Genomic DNA, 20,785 nt, shown 5'->3' with positions numbered 1-20,785 from the left:
GTAAGTACTATGCCATATAAGGTTAATATACTGGTACAAAGACAAAAGACACAAGGATTAAATGTGATGAAAATGCTGTTGGAAGACAACAGGATACAGGTGAAAGTCTGAGTGTATACATTATAAACGTAACCATAACATGCTTCAAATAAAAAGTTACCTTTATTATGACATTTATACATTTTCATTAATTAATTATCAATTTATTTGACTCTCAGAAAATCAGCATGGGATCAGAATATATCTAAAAAACAATAGGGAATAGATGGTGGTACACAGTCAACACCTGGGATTCATCCACCAAGAAAGAAATATCCATAAAACTTAAATATATTTTACAAATGATAGCCATCAGAAGAAGTTTATCATATGAAATTAAGGTAATTTGAAAAATTACTTTAAAAAATATCCATATAAAAACAGGAAAACTGATATCATGTAAGAATAATGTAGTGGTTGTAAGACGGTAGCACATATCAGTTTTCTGTGGGTGTTTTTTGCTAGCAGATATTGTAGGGGGATATTGTAATTGGTCAGTTAATTAATTAGTGAATACCACAAATAACCCAGCTCTCCCTATCCTGTATATTATGAAGCCATGGCATACATAGTTTTCTATCTTCATACATATGTATGCAAAACCTTTTATCTATCATCAGTTACCTTATGCCTCATGAACTACTTTCCTCTTCATCACCAATTTTAAATTATAATTAAAGAAACAACTCTAATGATAATCAAAAGTATAGTAAGTACTGGTTAAAAAATCTACAGTCTTTACTTGTGCTATCTGTTTAGTTGAATTTTGCACAAAATTCTACTTAAGGTTTATCTGCACTCGCTGTCCCTAATATAGAAGTAATAGATTAGAAGGACAGCAACCAGTCAACATCACCACCACTAATTTTTGGGCTACTCTTTTTATCGATGACAACTGAGATTGGCTATTACATTATAACATCACCACAGCTCCTAAATTGCTTGGCTAATCTCAACTAAACTTTATGGGATGATAGTTTAGAACAAAGGGCATGTTAATGCAAGATTACCAACCCTTTTCATCCAACCATTATTTCTGTAAGTTAATGATAACTACATTCATACAAGACACAACATCCCTATACAAAAACATTAAATTTTCTATAACACAACACACGCAAAGTGTAGGGAGAGTGCATATAAATGTTTCGAATATTTCAGAAAGGCATCAGTACTCTTTACTGAGAAATGCAATAAAAAGAAATTCCTGCCACTATTGCAATAACACACAAACTCAGTTGTAGCTTATACTCCAACAGCCACCACAAGGTTGATATTAAGAGCCATTTATTGAGTTATACCACTTCCTACTTAAACCTGTGATGCTTCAGTTTTGACCCATAAAACACTTCTGCATCCATTGTACATTAATTAATTAATCACACAAAACACTGTGGAGGGACATTGTAAGAGCTTGGTGTTTAAAGCTTATAACAAGAAGAACCCCTGCTGACACCACTTTGGCCCTTATCTCTTAGTACAAAATCATCCTGACCACACAGTCTATACCAATTTTATGTATATGTGTATTGATTTTTTGAACCTTATACAAAACTTCTGGCAAGTTAATAATAAATACTGTAATAATATATATTAGTTGTGTGAAAGTTAGGATTTTTGTGTTATTTATCATAACATCCACCCACACAACTTGATAACCCAAACAAAGTGGAGCACATCAGCTGGTTTTCAGTAAAAGTAGATATATAGACAGTATGCAACTAAAAAAGCAATTTAAGATTTATTGTGAAAATATTCAATATGAATATAGCACATTTGTCACATATAATTTTAAAGAAAATGCAAAATTTGGTGTTTTATTGAAAGATTTATAAAACATTGCACTATACATTTTCTAGTACATCATTTCTCAGTTTGGAATACTGTTTAAAATAAATGCAAGCTTTAACAAGACTTGTTTGGGAAAACTATTCAAGAAGCATATACAATAACCTTAAATCACAATATTGCAGCACAATTTTAATTTTGCAAGGGAAATTGAATGTCAAAATATATATGGGTAAAGCTAAGTAATTTGTCTGGTGAAATGTATGAAGTTTTGCTAAATCATATAATTGAACTTACATGTCCAGAAGGTAAGTTTTTATCAAGTAGTATATCATTTAAACAGCTGAAGAAAATACTTCTATAGCAAAAAATAATTTACATTGAAACTATTTTGCTCTAAACAAATACTGAATTTTGAAATGACACCCTTCTGGAACTAATTCAGTTGTTAAACATGCAAAATTGATGCAAAGTCTGCACAAAGATATTAAAAATTGTTGATGACTCCATAATAACAGAAGTTCTTTGAATTCTTCAAGGAAACCATTAACATACAAAGAATAAAAAAAAATTAAATATTACATTTAAAACTGTTTGAGCACATTTTAATATATATTTAATGTTTCTACTGCAAGCAAATATTTTGTCTACCTTAATGAATGGAAAGAGAGAAAACAATTAAAATGAGGTAGTAACATCAGCCATGTAGTTACAATCATGGTTTGTTATTTTCACAGTGGCTAAATACTCAATAACCAGCAATCTTTCAATACTAATTATCCAACAATCCATAAATTATAACACTGATGAGCTGCAACAGTAATAATAAATAATGATGATAATAATACTAATAATAATTTCAAAAATTATATTATCATATTGGAAGCTCATTAATAATTATTCATAATTATAAACTGTTGGGTATTTTGTATTTCAAAGAACATTTCCAATAGCAAACATACACACCAGTCAATACTAAACAAAAATATTTATTTTCCAGTGCAAGAGTTTGATTCAGATTGTTTTGTCAAGCTAGAAGACAAATCAGTCTAATCATCTGCTATTACTAATTGTCTTATTCAAGTCGTCATGACTTATCAATGTTTAAATGTTTGGACTGCTAGGTATTTAGCATTTGAAAAATAATTTCCAGCTAGCCACTGCATGATGACTAGTATTTCTTACATTTAAAAATCACTGTTGATACTAGATTTGAATGCCAAAGCACAAAAACCTAAATTTATAAATGAGCTACAAGTTCATTTTCCTGGTTAAAGAAAATTATCATTATTTTCTTCCTAACTCAACATAATGCAAAATGTACTTTATTCTTTTTTACGTGGTACCTCACTTTGTTAAACAAAGATTTTGCTTAAAACAAAATGTCAAAATTCTCTCTATCCCTTTAATGACATACATACTAACCTAATGCTTTCATATAATATTACTTTAGTGGGAAAACTTATGTGCCTACTTGTAACTGTATGTTATTCTAAAATTCGAAAGTCATTTTACTATTCTGAGTCAAAACACTTAAACCTAAAAATAAAACTAATTTCACAAGATGAAGCACATAATAAAAATTTCAAAAATTATATTTAGATGATAGAAAAATTATGTATTTGCCCAGAAACACAAGTGTGGGACATTTTCTCATCTTATTCTCGAGTCAAGGTTTTGTGCTTTGTGCCATTTCAACTGACATTGCTACTTAGTTGCTATACTCAAGAGAGACTAAATGTAGCATACTTTGATTTGCATAAGACATTGTGCATTAACCCTGAATATACTGTGGAGACCTACCATAATTTATTCTACAGCATTTTGTTGTCAATGTCCTATGACATTGAACTTTCTACACAACAATGCCAAAACACTTAAACATGTCCAATTTATTATGTTTAACTCTTCATGTAAAAGGCTAGGGCATGTTTCTGTATCAGATGATACATTAGTTTTATTTTGAATTTAAATGCTCTAACCCTAATCATCACACCACATGGCAGGTCCACCAGTTAATGAATCATACTAGCTGTACAGGACAAGCACAATGTAACTAATCTTTAAGTTATACCTCCAAGTATGTAATTGTTATAACAAGTCATATGTTATTATCAGGGGTGGATACAGGATTTTTTAGTGGGGGGATATGATCGACTAAGTAACAGTGACTTAAACCTGATCCCAAGTAAACTTTCCTTTGTTACTGCAACATAAATTTCATGGAATTAATTTAGAAACAAAAAAAAAGAAACATATGTCTGTGAACTCTCATTTATTGATTTTATTATAAAATATCAAGTTACAAGTAATTGTACACAATTTTGGTATGGGCAGTGGGGGGATGCATCCCCCATCCTGGTTATTAATCTATTATTAGTAGTAGTTTTTCAGGTATTAGTAGTATTAGTAATACTATGTTACTTTTTCAGTTTTTGTTGTATACTCTAATCTTCAAAAACACCCAATCATAATCAATAAAATATGTTTAACACTTTAGAGTTAAAAACAGGGCTACAGTGTTTTTAATATCCAAAATTACATGTTGAATTAGTTTAATTTTTCAATTAAATACCTTAAACCTACATTTCACCAATAGTAGTAAAGTTTTTATTAATGTTAAGTATATATTTATCACTACTTAGGCTAACCACTAGCAAGGATTTATACCGGCAGTGTCAACGATACCATCGTTAGCCTAATAAATTACTCATTTTATTGTAAACCAAAAAAAAGACGTCATTTAACATAAAAACTTATTATCGTATAAACAGAGCATATGCATCAAAATTCTGTTAATCCGATAATAAACAAGTTGTTCAGTTATACTAACAATAGCATTTATTTCATCTAAGTATTTATCCACTAACAATAACATATCGTTTTGTCTGTTCTAACACTTAAGTTGTTTTAACTTGTACTGTTGACGTTGCTAGGCTTCTTTTTAGTTTTTGCTTAATCGAGATTTTGTTTCGTTCAGAACAAAATATCAGCTATACAGAGGCAAGTTCATATATATAAATACATATACCTGAAATAATAAATACCTATTTATACCTTATAATTATTAATACGTTTTCATTATTTATGAAGCTCAGTCAGTGTTAGGCTTTACATCTGTTCAGTCCTAAACCCATCTCCGCGCCCTCTATCAACAAGTAAATACACCATAAAACGTTTTGCTAAATAAATTATTGAGTAGTATTGACAGTAAAATCAGCATTTAAGCATAAACTTAAAGTTATACAACTTATCAATCAGTCAGAATTCCACAGTAAATAAAACACACACACACATAGAACATTTCTATGTATGTGTATGTGTGTGTGTAAGTGTTAACCATGTCGTCCCCATTATTGTAGGTTTATTGTTTATTAACATATGCTAATCATTTGTGAAAGATGCGATTAATCTATTCTTTAAATGGATAAATATGTTTCAGTTATGTTTAAGGCTAGAGGTGAAGAGCATTTAGTAGTTGTCAACAACGAAATATTTTCCAGCAAACAAAATGCATTAATATGATTATTATAGATCAAACTGAAGTAAATTAAACAAACAGTCCAAGCTTTCAGACAGTTCACCTCTAACTAGGAAAAAAGACCTCACTAGAACTCCACAAATAATCAAATGTAATAAGTTTAAGACAGTCCAGTTAAAACAGCGTTTGGAGAACAGCATAGTTATGAAACCTGTGTAATGACTGAAACATTAAAAAAACCAGAACAATATACATTCTACATTTTTGGTCTAACTTGTCTATTTTCCTTGCGATTCTACAAATATTTAAGTCATTTTCCACGGGTTGTTGAATCATATGGCAAGACACCCATTAGTATGTTTGATTTTGTTTATTTGGTGGAGTTTATATTATTTTCCTTTTTTTCTGTTGTTGAGGTGTTTTTTTTGTTTTTTTGTGTTTGAGCAAGATTCTATTTACTCTATATTTAAGGAAGTGACATTTGTTAATAAATGTATTAGATGTTCATTCTAGTTGATTCTGCAGGTTTCCCTCTACTACATATGTTAAATGCTGCGTTATAAATGCATAATAACATGTCAGTTTTCTGTTGAGTTGTGTGCCTTGAGTCCCACCTTATATAGTTATTATCATTACTAGATTTTTGAAGATTTTCGTGCTAAAACTGTTGGAGTTTCTTTCTATTGTTGTTTATATGTAATTTAAAACCTGGTTTTCATTTTATTCTTCATGAGGAAATTTAATACTAGCGTGAATTTTGTTAAAGAGTTGTAGAAATTGTTGATGGTTGCCGTCTTCAAATTATAAAATACATCATAGGCGTATCTAAACCAATTTCTGCAAGGGTGTAGAGCTGTGTTCACAGTCTGATCTACTCTGTTAACAACTAATTCACATAATCAAGGTAACAGGGGAATACCGATGCTAAGGCCTTTATTTGTTCATGAGTTTTATCATGGCAGGTAAAACAAATTTTTAACGCAAAGTGGAATAGTTCGTTCCAAATTTCCAAATGAAGTTGTACTCCAATTTATCGAAATGTTTTGATGTGGAAGTAAGTGAAGCATTTTGTATATAAATGCTTCAAATATTGAATATTTGGAAAGAAATGTGAAGTTTACCCATGGATATATAAAAATTAGCTATGTAGTGATGTTTATTGAAAGGAGAACATGCTGGGACTTGATCCAATGGAATGTTTATGCTATCTTGAGCTGACGCTAATCAAGGTCAGAAGAGGTGTCAAAAACTATGAAAGCCTCATTAGCATGAGGGATTTAGGAAATTCCGCGACAGCTTGGAAACACCATAAAATTGGCGAAAGCTGCAGTTGATTAATGAATATTAGACATAAAACTGAGAGAGAGTGATGGGAGTCGAATTATTTGATGAAGAATCAATGACAAAAATGTGTGGTGACTGTTTTTGTTTTTTTTTTTGGCCATTATGTCATGTTTGTGAAAGAAATAGCCAATAAAGTGATATAACTACTTGAGGATAGTTGTATATACTATTTGGTAAGTCGCATTAACATGAAAGAAAAGTAAAATAAAAACGTCTGCAACAAGTGAAAAAAGAGAGTTATCCTGCTCTGAAAGGAGAGGCTGAAGAATCCACGTCAATCATGATAAGCAAGATGAACACTGCAACTGTAATTTTCTTTGTCTCCTCACACTTCAGCTTTCTGTGAGTATCTTATTACCACCTTTTCTAACATTGAGCAACATATTAGCTAAGTGTAAATGTAAGAAATCTTAATTAAATGTACTTAGAGAATCTGAAAGAATACTTGTAAGCCTTTGAAATTGGATAACATTAAAAGTGTTTATTTTGATATCTTGGGGCTGATATTATTTTTGGTCAGTTAAAATTTGTGGATTATCCCTAATGACACAATAATCTGAAAATAATTTAGAAAAATCGACATTGTAGGGTAAACTCGCATTGAAAAATCGAATCGCATAAAAAAAAAATCGAAATGTGAGCCCAGAAAGTGCAAGTTTAATGGAAATGTGGCTAAATTAATAAAATTTAAAGTTATAAATACAACAACAAAAATGTTTCAAATATGATAATGGTACTTGATAATATGTGGAGGTATCCCAATATAAAAATCAATAGAAATATTAAAATAAGTTTCATTATTTATTTGTCTGTTTCTTTTTAATCAGAATGAGAATTTCAGTAAGAGTTGGTTATTAAATGTGACAGTATGTCACGTTATGCAAACTTTAAAATATTTATTATCATTAGAAATAGACTATACATCTAATCTAAACAAAATGCTTACATTCCATTACTAAATGAACCATGAGTTTGGTGAAACTAGTCTTTTGCAGCTAAAGTTAACTTTCCCCATTGGCACAGCCTGCTAACTCACAACGCTAGAAATCAGGTTTCAATACTCGTGGTGAGTAGAGCATAAATAGTACATTGTGTAATTTTGTGCTTAACTACAAACAAACAGCCAATGTAACAAATCAAAAATAAATTCGGACTATTCCATATCTTTTATTCATTGATATTCACGTCTTAATGAAGAAAAGATTAACAGTAAGTTAATAACTAGTTAGTCCACAGAATGATAACATATAATTAATTGTGACGTTATGTTACATATTATTTGCTGCTCCAAAATTATTTTATGTCATTAATAATGAGTAAAGGACTTCACATTAAACCCAAACAAACATTCAAAGTTGCTTTTAATGATATTGAACCTAAATTAATGTTGGCTTTTAACCATATGCAATTTCAGGAGTTTGTCTTTTGCTTTAATTAAAGCCCATTACACCCTCTTCAGTCTGTGGCTCAGTGGGAAGTTTAAAATTGATATCAGATGACCCAACCCAAAAAGAATTGGCACCTAACGCTATTATATCCATTCAATAACTCAAATTACATTCTTAGCATACATCATAATACCTCTTTCATTTAAGCAAAAACTACTTAATGAGCTACCTGTATTGGCTCTTTGTGGGTTTCGAAAGCTGATTTATAGCGTTATAATACCTCACACTTAATTCTGAGCCACTGAAGGAAGGGAGGAGCTAATCATAAGAAATAAATATATATATAAGTGTCCATGTATCTTGTGCATAAAAACAAACTATAATTTATTCACTGAATAGCATTTTAAATCAGTTGATGTAAATAAGAAACAAAACAAAACAGGTTCGTGTCAACTCATAGTGTAGCTAAGTTTTTAAAGTACTCTGTCAACCACCAGGGCATGCTTACATTGTAATCGGGTCCTCTTATATGTATGCATGCAAAATCTGTCTCAGTCTGTAGCCAAGAATATATGTAATGTTCTGACACTCCATTTTATGTTATTTACACCAAAACAACAATATTTTATAAACATATTTTTTATATTTTAGTTTTTGTGATTCAGTTTCTTTATAGGTAGAGAATTTATCATGTAGTAGTAGAAAAATGTATTGCACAGCCAATTTATTTAACATTTTGCTTCAGAATCATCGTCTGTTTCAAGTGCATGTAGGTGCCGAATGTGTTTCATGGATAATGCAGTACTGTCTAATTACTACATCAACTGCTTTATAGTCTATTTAGATATTGCATCAATCGTTTTTTTTTTTGTGTTTTTTTTTTGTAAAGAACAGAGGTTGTTACTGAAACTCACCTTAGAAACCTATCTATTACAATGTGCATGTGATGTTACCATGGCCAAACATACCGAATTAACTCCGTGGAAAAAAAAGCAGTCGTTGTTTTGAAAAGACAGATTGCTAAAATAACTGAATATTACCAGTATTCTGTAAACTACTGGATGTAGAGATATAAAAAAACTGATAGTGTAGAGTGGTGGGAGGAAAGGAATAGTAAGAAAGCTAATACGGCAACTGATGATCGTGTTCTGAAATACATCATCTTGCAGAATTGTCGATTGTCGTCCACAGGCTTCAAAATAGCATGGTTGGAAACTTTAATGATAACTGACGCTTCTCGAACTTTCTCATCTCGCTTGTGTTTGGCCAGTCTCCCCTTCAAGCAAGATGGCCCAAAACTCCTCCTCACTCACAATATGGGACTCAACTGGACTAAAGAGCTTTTTGACTTGACTAGCTGGTTGGTTATTTGGAGTTTTATGGCACAAAGTAACTAGGCATTTGTGCCTTGAATTTACCAAAGTAATGTGTTAGTGTTTTCTTATAAGAAAGCCACATTGTATCATCTACCGTATCCACCAAAGGAAATAGAACCTTTGATTATACTATTGTAAATCCGAAGACTTACTGCTGTCCCACTAGGGAACACAGTGTGGATCGAATGAATAAAAGTTCAACATGCACGGATCTGAGGAGAAGCACTTTATATGACATCAGTGTGAAGAAGAATTTCATCCTGTGTGTTTGAATACAAATGTGAAGTGTCCATAGGGTTAGGTAACATAGGGAGGCATCTCTGGCCAACGTGTTAGATACCTGTATTTTGTAAAAGGCATTTTTAATGCCGACAGAGATTCTCGAGTCCCGACTAAAGCCAATAATTTGAAAATACTTCGGTGGAGCTCACCAAAGCATATTTCAGGGTGACTACTTCAAGCTACAAGGCTAAAATGTTTGGTAATATACATGTACTCTGTGCAGAATACATGAAATAACGAAACGAATTCATTATATGTACATTGAAAAGACATATTTAAGTTTTGTTTCGTTGCTTTAGGTGCAGAACTATCCTCTAAGAGAGAGGATCAAAAAACTGCATTGCACAAACAACATCCCAGGTTTCATTGTTATCTAAGACTGCTGAAAGGTAAAAGGTATCAATGTACAATATAAGAAACACCTTGGAACTGCATGAAACCCTAATAATATACATGTGACATTATGAGCTCACTCTGCTTACATTCAGTCCCTCGTGTAATCTATGCTTTACAGTAATGTAAAGCAGTTATCAAGACCAGAAGAGGCACAACCAAATATTAAAACAAAAACAGACTCAATGGTCACTTTTTGTCAATTAACTTCATTGCATTATCTTTAGATCTAGATTTCCACACTTTGAGAACATTTTCATATTTGCAAAGTATTTGTTGATCGTATGCTGTAATACGCTTTTCACGGTTAGTTTTAATGCACATATATATAACTGAAATATGAGTTAGTTTACACAAAACAATGTCTACAAACATTTTACACTTGTTCTGATTCTTTCACATTGGGCAATATTGTAAAAAAATTACAGAAGCCAAGAAAAGTGTGAAAATAATTGAGTGATGCAATAATTTTCTTCATCATTGTAGCTTGTTCGTGTGTTGGATAGGCACATGCAATTGTAACCAATATAAAGTTGCAGTGGAATGGAATGTACCAATAATACATTTTAACATTGCATTATTTAAGTAGTTCGATACCGCTGAAAATTGATTGCATTTTATAAGGGTGTGTATAGTATAGAGTAGTTATTTTTGTTATACAGGGAAGGCACTAAAAGTATACATTTTACCAAGTTCTATTCAAGATTGCAAAGTTATTCAACGTTATACAATAGATGTTATGGCTGTAAATTTCTGCCTGTGTCTCTTGAGTTATTTCACTCACTTATAATTGGCATGTGATGTTTAAAATATCACTTCATCCATGGGCCTAAAATACCTACTTGCCTTTCTCTTTTTCATAACAATAATACCCTATAATTGTCCATAGTAAGTGTGCGTAGTTGTGTTTTATGTCCTACCACTAAACTGTAATTTTCATGTAATTCAATGCTATCCAACATAAAGTCTTACTGGTCAAGTCGCTAGAGATTGTTCAAATGGGCAGTGGAAAACGTAAATATGGTAGTTTTGACATATTCATGTGTTCCAAGCTCTTTTCCATCAAGATAGTTCTGCAAACTTTTGAATAGATGATTAAAAGATGGGGCAAGGTGTGGAGAATAAGGAGGATATGGAAGTTTTTCCCAGTCTAGCTATTCAATCTCTGCAGATTTGATTCTTGCTGTATGGGGCTGTACATTATCCTAGTGTAACAAAACACCTATACGATTGATCAAAGCTGGCCTCTTTTTCTTTCAGTGCAACATTCAAACGTTCTAACTGTTGACAATAGAAGTTTGATGTAATCGTTACATTGAGTGGCAGCAACTCAAAGTGGATCACATCAACAATATCCCACCAAGCGCTTAACAAGACTTTCCTTGGGTGGAGATACATTTTGAGCTGTGCTTTAGCCAGTTTACCTGCACTAAGCCGTTATCTGCAGTGCTTAACATTTTTATAATGTATCCATTTTTCATCTCCAGTCATTAACCTGTTCAAAAAAGTGAGTTACGTTCACAAGAGTGCAGAGAAGTACAAATGTCCATTTTGCTCTAAGGTTAGCTTCTGTCAAATCATGGGGAACCCATTTTTCAAGTTTTGACACCTTTCCAAGCTGTTGCAGATGAGGGTGAATTGTTGAATGAGTTGAATTAAGTTTCTGTGCTAGTTCTTCAACTATAATAACACAATCTTCATCAAGTGCAGCCAGCAGCAAGTCATCATTAAATTCAACAGGCCGACCTGAACGTGGTGCATCACTTAAGGTGTAGTCGCCTGATATGAACTTTTGAAACCAGCTTCGACATTTTCTTTTACTGAGAAACACCGCATCATAAACGTCTTGAATGTTTCATGTGGTTTCTGCCTTTTTAAACTCATAAACCATTATATGCTTAATATGCGCCTCAGACACATCCATCTTCATAAGGATTTATTTAGTTAATTATCTGAAAAAGTTGAATTGGGTTAGTTTCTTCTATACACGTCCTACTACATAATTTAGTCGTTAAAGTTTTCTACAAAGACACAAATGATGATGCACTTTCTGTATTAAAGTTTCCAACATTACTTATGGGATATATGCTTGTTTGTTTTTTAATTTCGCCCAAAGCTACTCGAGGGCTATCTGCGCTAGCCGTCCCTAATTTAGCAGTGTAAGACTAGAGGGAAGGCAGCTAGTCATCACCACCCACCGCCAACTCTTGGGCTACTCTGTTACCAATGAATAGTGGGATTGACCGTCACATTATAACGCCCTCAGATTACGAGTCGCACGCTTTAACACGCTTGGCCATGCCGGACCGCTTAAGGGATGACTTGATAGGATATAATCATCTCTTTCAAATCCTCCGTTCTTCGGTGAGATAACGACAAGTTTACAAACTTACAACACTAATATTCGGGATGTGACTTTTCTCAAAAATAACCAACCAATCGCACAGCTTAAATGTTCCTACGGCCCAAAAGTGCGAAGAGTTATTTTTATTTTGATAATATTGCAACATTAGCTGTATAAACACTGTCCACAGTCTGGCATGCAAACTAAAGGCTCGTGCCTGGCAGTCGGTTTGTTAAATTCCGATCTTTAAAATTAGTTTTTAAGAGGATTTGAATCATAGGTTTCAACATCTTGTTAAGACAAGAAATAATCTAATAGTCTTAGAATGTTTACCTCACATTGTTTAAAAACAGAGATCACTTTAGAAATTTTAAACATTAAAAATGTTTTTTTCTTATAGCAAAGCCACATCAAGCTATCTGCTGTGCCCACCAAGAGGAAATAAACCACTGATCTGAGTGTTCAAAATCCGTAGACTTACTGCTGTCCTAGCAATGGACTTTGAAATGTTTTATGGTATTTTGATATTTTTGAAATACAATGATAAAAGCACCGCTATTTAATTATTCACGCAGTTACTTCAAAGTCTTATGACATGTTTAATCAAGGATTGGAATTTTAGTTTTAAAATATTTACCATTATCTATTCTCTTTAATTATTAATATACTAGTAGAAAAGTTCTTTAACGTAATTTGACGATCTTCTTTACTGATTGGTAAGATTCTTTACAACGCTAAAATCAGGGGTTCGATTCCCCTCGGTGGGCTGAGCAGATAAGCTCCCCTCTAGTACAGCGGTATGTCTCCGGATTTACAACGCTAAAATCAGGGGTTCGATTCCCCTCGGAGGGCTGAGCGGATACCTTAAGGGTTCGATTCCCGGACGAGCCCCCCCCAAAAAAGGGTTCGGTCCCCATACAGGCCATTTATAAGTGATTAATTTGGCCACACATTTAAAAGGCCCGGCATGGCCTAGCGCGTTAAGGCGTGCGCTTCGTGATCTGAGGGTCGCGGATTCGCGCCCGAGTCGCGCCAAACATGCTCGCCCTCCCAGCCGTGGGGGCGTTATAATGTGACGGTCAATCCCACTATTCGTTGGTAAAAGAGTAGCCCAAGAGTTGGCGGTGGGTGGTGATGACTAGGTGCCTTCCCTCTAGTCTTACACTGCTAAATTAGGGACGGCTAGCACAGATAGCCCTCGAGTAGCTTTGTGCGAAATTCAAAAACAAAAAAGGTAAGATTCTCATACCCTTAAAGGTAAGGTATTATCCTTAATTCTATTTTTGGAATGAACATAACATAAACGTTTTTCAAGTGTAATTGAATGTGTTCAAGATAAAGATTTTCGTAATCGTAAATTACCCTTAATTTGTTTGTTTATATATATATATTAGCATCCTAGCCCATATCATGTAAAATTACTGAACATACTGCAGAAATATATCGTTAAGTGTGAATGTACTTGAATGATGACTTCAATTATAATACTTATTTGTTTAACTTCTCTGTTGTATTGATATATTAGACTTTTTTTAATTCTAATTATTTTATTACACATAATAGTACGTTTTTCTGTGGTGATTGATTATCCTCCAAGTGGCACAGCGGCATATCTCCGGACTCAGTCCGCTTAAAAACTGTGTTTCAATAACCGGGTTGGGCAAAGCAGATATCCTATTGTGTAGTTTTGTGCTTAATTCTAAACAAACTTAATCAATTAATTTAGCATATTTTTAATCAAGCTTTTAAATTAACATCATTAAGTTTCATATTATTACATGCTTGGTTCTTTTTTGTCTGTTCCTATCTCCTATTTCGAAACAGGATTTCTATTTGAACTCAACATTTTGAAAGAGATAAATTCTATATTTTTATCTCATAAGTTTAAATTGATCATTAATAATTTTCCAAACTTTTTTTTTCATTCGGATAATTATATCAAACTTTTCGCTTTTACCGTGTTCTGTATTTCTTAACGTTAGTTTCCTAAATCAGAAAACGAACTCTATAATTAATTTTAAATTATAAAGGCGAGTATTAAAAATGAAGAAAATTCTAGAAAATTTTCTGTTGAAAGTTGTTTGCAGAGAAGAATGTTCTTAGAAATTTTTAAAAAATTCTTCTCTCACTACTACGTTTCTTTGTAATTAAACAGGAAGCTACACAAAGAGTTATCTATGCTCTTCCCACCACGAGTATCAAAACCAGGTTTCTAGTATTGTAAGTCTGTGTTGTGCGACTGAGGGGATCTCGCTACTGAGAAGAGAGGGAGGGGAGTGATGCTACCAGATTTTTAGTTGATTTCTTGGAAGCTAACTTTCTAGTACCAACAAGTCTATCTTTTGCTGTTTGTTTTCAAGTGAAATTGAATGGGTTGAGCCAACAACTTTAATAATCGTAAACTAGCTTTAACTTATTTTTGTTTTTATATATCTTAACATCCTAGTCCATATCATGTGATATTACTGAATTTAATGTAGAAAAATATCTGTGTCCACTCCTTGATCAAAGAGCGTGTACAGACTTAACACTATTAACATTTATCTCTTTTTTTTTCTGTCATGTACCTCAAACCAAGCATTCATTTCCGCTAATCTCTGTGAATAAAGATTCCTTTTAAATATTCGACTTATTTCTCACAAGATGAATAACATTTTCGTTAGTTTCACTGTCGCGAAGAAATATTTTAATCTTCTAAATCACGACTTAATAATCTTCGTTGATGTTACCAATTATCTCTAACATGTTATTATCAAATAAGCACTCTTAATTCTAACAAATTATTAAAAATAATTTAAAATAACCTCTGAATTGATATACAGTGAATTCGTGGTGTTCTCAGTAATAAGCTAGTAGAGAAATATCGGAAAGTACTAGCTGGTTTATCAGGTTTATTATTCCTCTGCTAATTAATCCAACCTCTTTAGGAGCTGCCCACAATTTGCACATATCAAAGAGAGTACAAATCATATGCTTTTTATGACTCTTAAACCTTTGCCCAAAAGTGTACATGTAAAATGGTCCAGTTTTTTTAAGGGATGTTTTTTGGCACTATTTATTATGAAGAAGCTAGGTACTAGAAAAGGAAAGCTTAAAACCGTTAAAGTTGTTGACATTGCTATTGTTCAATACAAGTCATTTATTGAAATAATTTATAATTTCTGTTTTCAGCTGTATACAACATCATCTTCTTCCTTCCCATCATGCACCTTTATTTTCTTGTGAACGGCAATTATCTACCTGACAGTTTGCGAATTCGTGTCTTTTTCATTATTATTATTATCATTGGGTCGTTAATAACATACAAATCGGCGAAAAAACGTCAAAAAATGCTATAAGTATTCTAATTTAAAACCCCTGATTAGTGCTAAGGATCCTATAAATTTTGTACAGAAAATTAGTAATTTTACTCACTTCTTTTGGTCAATTCGCATTAAATGTTATAACAGTAAGACGCATAAAACTACTAAACACGTTGCGACATATTGACCCAACTAGTAGTAAATGGTATAAAAATATTTGGTACTTTGATAGCTTACCTATGTGTTCAAATCGTTAAGTTGTAATTTACTCTTATTCTCATTGGTCGGCTACTTTCCATAGGATTCTTTCCCTTGATCCAAGTATCTCTGGGGTTTAACCTCTCAGTAAAAGTTTTGCTAACTTTTCCCTGTTGTGTTTTCATTATTATATCTAGTTTATAATTGTTTTTGTCTAGAGATAGATACTTTAGATTCAACTGTTTAATATTTCATACTTTAGAGATTATGGTATTTTTTGGCATTCCTTCTGCTTCATGAATGTTAAATCATCCAAGGCAACCTTCATGGAAAAGAATAATAACATAAAGAAATTTTACTGGCAATCCCTCCTCTTTTATCTATCTACTGCTATATGCCGCTTGCTCTGATATGTCTTCTCAAACTGATCATAAAAGCTGTGTATTGTTAAACTCAAACAACTACAGACTTGGTAAATGCAAGCATTTATAACTATCCAAAGACCTTGGGATTGCAGCACTTAACAGCGATATTATTGAGGAAAATGGCAATAATGTAGACAGTTTTTGAAGGTAGAAACGCTGAAACAGTTGTAAAAAATATTACAATAAACCAAGCTTAGAGGCTGAAATGTTAAATATTAATATCCTCCATTGTTTGCAGTATGCCATGAAGTGATTCCTCCTATTTCTCCAGAAATACACGTTAGAGAACCAAACAAGAACTTGCCCCATCAGAGCATCATAAATTGCTTATAAAAAGGACTAACTCGAATATCTAAAGATGTATTGATAAACTCCTGGAATTTATCAGAACTGCACACATTAATTAATATTACTACAGAAAAATCAGGCAAACGTATTTCTGCAACTACTGTATATATTAAGAACTCTTATGCCTCATTTCTTTCCCAGAATGTACGTAGCTCTTGTGAGCAGGGGATATTGTAGAACACGTATACACTGCTGGTCAAAATCTTAAGGCTAATGAACATAAAAAAAAATATGCATTTTGCATTGTCAGACTCAACCACGTATTTGAGTAGAACTTCGAAAGATGAAAATAAGAAAAGGGAAAATAAAAATGAAAAACTTTTTTTAGCATTTAATAGAGAAAATGTGAACACTATGAAAATAGCCTAAATACTAGCTGGTCAAAAGTTTAAGACCATACTGAAACGAAGCGTTAATCGGTTAACACGTAATGATATTTAGTCATTTGTGTTCAAGCATTAGCGTTGTCAATATCTCCCACTAACATCTCCTGTGTTACATTGGGTAAAAACATGGCAAAAGCTAAAAAGTTGACAGAGTTTGAACGTGGCAGAATTGTCGAGCTGCAAAAGCAAGGTTTCTCTCAACGTGCCATTGCTGGTAGTAAAACTGCTGTTGCAAATTTTTTAAAAGACCCTGAGGGATACGGAACGAGAATTTCAAGTGGTTGGCCTAAGACAATTTCGCCGGCGTTGAGCAGGAGGATTCGACGGATTGTCCGGCAAGATACCAGCCGATCGTCGAACCAGATTAAGGCCCTTACGGACGCAGAAGGCAACTAAAGAAAATTAAGACGGCATCTATAAGAGAAAGGCTTTAAATAACCGTAAACGTCTTCAAAGTCCACGCCTCCTTCCACACCACAAAACAGCTTGTTTAAACTTCGCTGAGATGCACCAAACATGGGACGTAGAAAAGTGGACGAAGGTTTTGTTCTCTGATGAGAAAAAAATTTAATCTGGATGGTCCAGATTATTTCCAACGTTACTGGTACGATAAGGATATCCCATCGGAGACATTTTCTATACGACACAGTGGAGGAGGTTCCATCGTGATCTGGGGTGATTTTTCCTTCTATGGAACAATGGAGTTTCAGGTTATACATGGACGTCAAACAGCAGATGGCTACATTGGCATGTTGGAGAGAGCGTCCTTATTGACTGAAGGCCCTCGCTTGCGTGGAAATGACTGGATCTTTCAGCAGGACAACGCTGCAATCCACAATGCCCGCAGGACAAAAGACTTTTTCATGACGAATAACGTGTTTCTTTTGGACCATCCAGCGTGTTCGCTCTATCTGAACCCCATTGAAAATGTTTGTGGGTGGATGGCAAGGGAAATCTATAGAAACGGCGTCAATTCCAAACAGTGCATGATCTTCGTGAGGCCATCTTCACCACTTCGAATACCATTCCAGCCAGCCTTCTGCAAACGCTTATATCGACCATACCAAAGCGAATGTTTGCAGTTATTCGCAATGACGGCCGTGCAGCTCACTACTGAGATCTCTTGTTGGGCATTTCCTACCCTGTTTAGGACTTCTTTTTGGTATGGTCTTAAACTTTTGATCAGCTAGTATTCAGGCTAATTTTATAATGTTCACATTTTCCCTATTAAATGCTAAAAAGTTTTTATTTTCCCTTTTTTTATTTTCATCTTTCAAAGCTCTACTCAAATAAGTGGTTGAGTCTAACAGCACAATATGCATATTTTTTCTTCATGTTTATTGGCCTTAAGATTTTAGCCAGTAGTGTATGTGTTCGTGGTTTCGTTATGAATCATTGATTTACATCTCAGTTAACAAATATATTTAATGATATATGTAGATAACTAGTAAATAAATAATTGCTTGTTGTACAAATGAAGAAACTGAATATATAATATTTGTACGTTTTTTTTTTTTTTTTTCGAATGAGCGTGGTTTCAGATTTCAATGAGGGAAGCTTTTCATTAAGGTTAAAATATAAAAATCAGTCTATTTTTTGTGCTGTGACTGTAGCTAGAATAGCGCAAACTACCCATTTTTATAGCTTTTTGTAAATGCATTGTCCCCAAAATAAATAATATTAAGCACAAGGGGATGCTCCCCTGCCCTAGAGCTCTTCTTTAATTATTATATCAAAATGATATTGTAGCTGCATGGAATTGATGTTACTATAAAATGTGAGAGTCTGTACTAAAATAATCTCTACAAATTCTAAAAAATTAGTGTAGCATTTTGATAAAGCTGTTACCGTGGTAATGAAACTCTAAGACAGAAAGTGTCTAAGTTATTTAATGTACATGATTCATTATAAACTTTTAACCTATGAAGTTTTGAAAACACCATTGAAACATTTGCGAAAATAGTTTGACTGATACAAAATTTCACGATGTTTAGGAGTTTAACATAGACTCTAGATTTAATCACAATGATTTTAAGACATTGAAGAAAATAGTATCAGCCCTTTTTGTTAAAGGTGAATTTTACAGAAAAAACAAACAAACTTTACAGTCAAAAGAACTACTCATTCTGATTAATTTTGCAGGTTCACATTTTTTTATAAAAAAAATTTGTGCTAATAAATAAAACAAAGAACTTGGTGCATAAAGAGCCCTTTCCGAGCAGCAATCCGAACGTTTTTACGTTTGCCGCTAGGAAACGTACTGTGATGTAATAGTTGCCAAACAAACCGTCAATGCCAGCGCATTGAATATATATAAATAAACATGGCCAGTGCATACGGAGAAACATAGGCGGAGTCTGTTTTGACTTTGTGTTCTGAACCGTGTCGAGTAGCGCCATATCGATTCGAACCTACACTGAACTAACCTAGAACAGTTACTTTTGACACAGATCTTACAAATTACAGTGATGAAAATAGTTCCACGAGCGAGAGCAGCGGAACTGTGAGTAATACTGAAGAAGTAAGATTATATATTAAAACAACATGCTTTATGAGGTTTATGAGATTTACATTTAATATGACAATGTCAAAATACTCTGTTAAGATTAATTTTATTATGATGAGTTATGGAAATATGTTATGGAGTTTATATTTGATTGTTTACAAGTTTACAATGTTTTTTTTTCAATACATATCATATACTTGATTAATTCAACATGTTAAAGACATGGTCTTATTTCAATTTATCTTGAAATGTTAAATTTGAAAAATGGTATTCTTTAAACTTTTCCATACATAAAAATCATACAAGAACATCTACAGAATGATCTACCAGCTTTTAAACTTGGAATATACTCTATTTGGGATAGATTTGTCTACTGTCTAGACTAGGAAATCAAGGTTTCACTGACTTTCAGGTGCCACAAATGCAAAACACGCTCATGAATGTGAAATGTGTATGTCTAGTTACATTCTTCAAAAACTTGTACTTTTTAAATTATTATATTATACTAGTTATTGTTTATCGCTTTATACTGCACGCATACCTTTAAGTTTGTTCTTTTCGTGATGGCAAGGGATGGCTTCAAAGGGGTGAAACCTGTACACTGCAGGCTGAGATCAGTTCTCAGCTCTACACGAAAAAAGATGGTGGGGACGATCCTGTCTACTGCCGATGGTGTTTTCAGTCTCAACCTGCCTGGCTTGAAACCCACGGAATCCAAAATAGTAGGATCCGACACAAAGCATGAGCGTTCAAAGTGATCTTGACAAAGCTTTGCATGGTGTGAAGGAGTCCAGTTCTTCCTATTGACCATCCGCACCCTCTATAGCCACCTTGCCGGTTCCTTCTCCTTGCACGGAAATGGAAACTTTTTGCCCGATGCCGAACCGTTTTTACAAACATAAGCAACGCAGTAAACCATGTTATCATAAAACAAGCATAAAGTAGCAATATCAAGACAAAAAATAGTCTCACAAAGTATGTAATCCGAAAAAAGGACCAATAGATTTACATAAAATACCAGCACTGAAAAGAACAAAATGGTCGGCGCGCAACGAAGCGTGTTTGGCAACTATTACGTCATAGTTGTAAAACGTCACGGAAACAACTAAACGACCGAGAGGAACTAAAGTTCGAGGACCCGCATATTTTGTTTCATTTTTTACTCAAAAACTAAAGTGTTTAAAA

General features: G+C 33.3%; 1 pseudogene across 1 annotated transcript in view; it reads right to left on the bottom strand.

Annotated features, from left to right (window-relative positions):
- LOC143236904 (uncharacterized) overlaps positions 1–4,961 on the bottom strand; it is a 35,558-nt pseudogene extending 30,597 nt beyond the window's left edge. The window contains exon 1 of the transcript XR_013019787.1: positions 4,859–4,961. The product of XR_013019787.1 is annotated as an uncharacterized LOC143236904 (transcript). The remainder of the gene's footprint in view (positions 1–4,858) is intronic.
- Positions 4,962–20,785: the final 15,824 nt, after the last annotated feature.

This window comes from Tachypleus tridentatus, chromosome 13 (assembly GCF_004210375.1).
Source record: "Tachypleus tridentatus isolate NWPU-2018 chromosome 13, ASM421037v1, whole genome shotgun sequence".
Taxonomy (NCBI): Eukaryota; Metazoa; Arthropoda; class Merostomata; order Xiphosura; family Limulidae; genus Tachypleus; species Tachypleus tridentatus.
The sequence above is the reverse complement of the archived record's forward strand: the minus strand, read 5'-3'. Positions and strand labels throughout refer to the sequence as shown.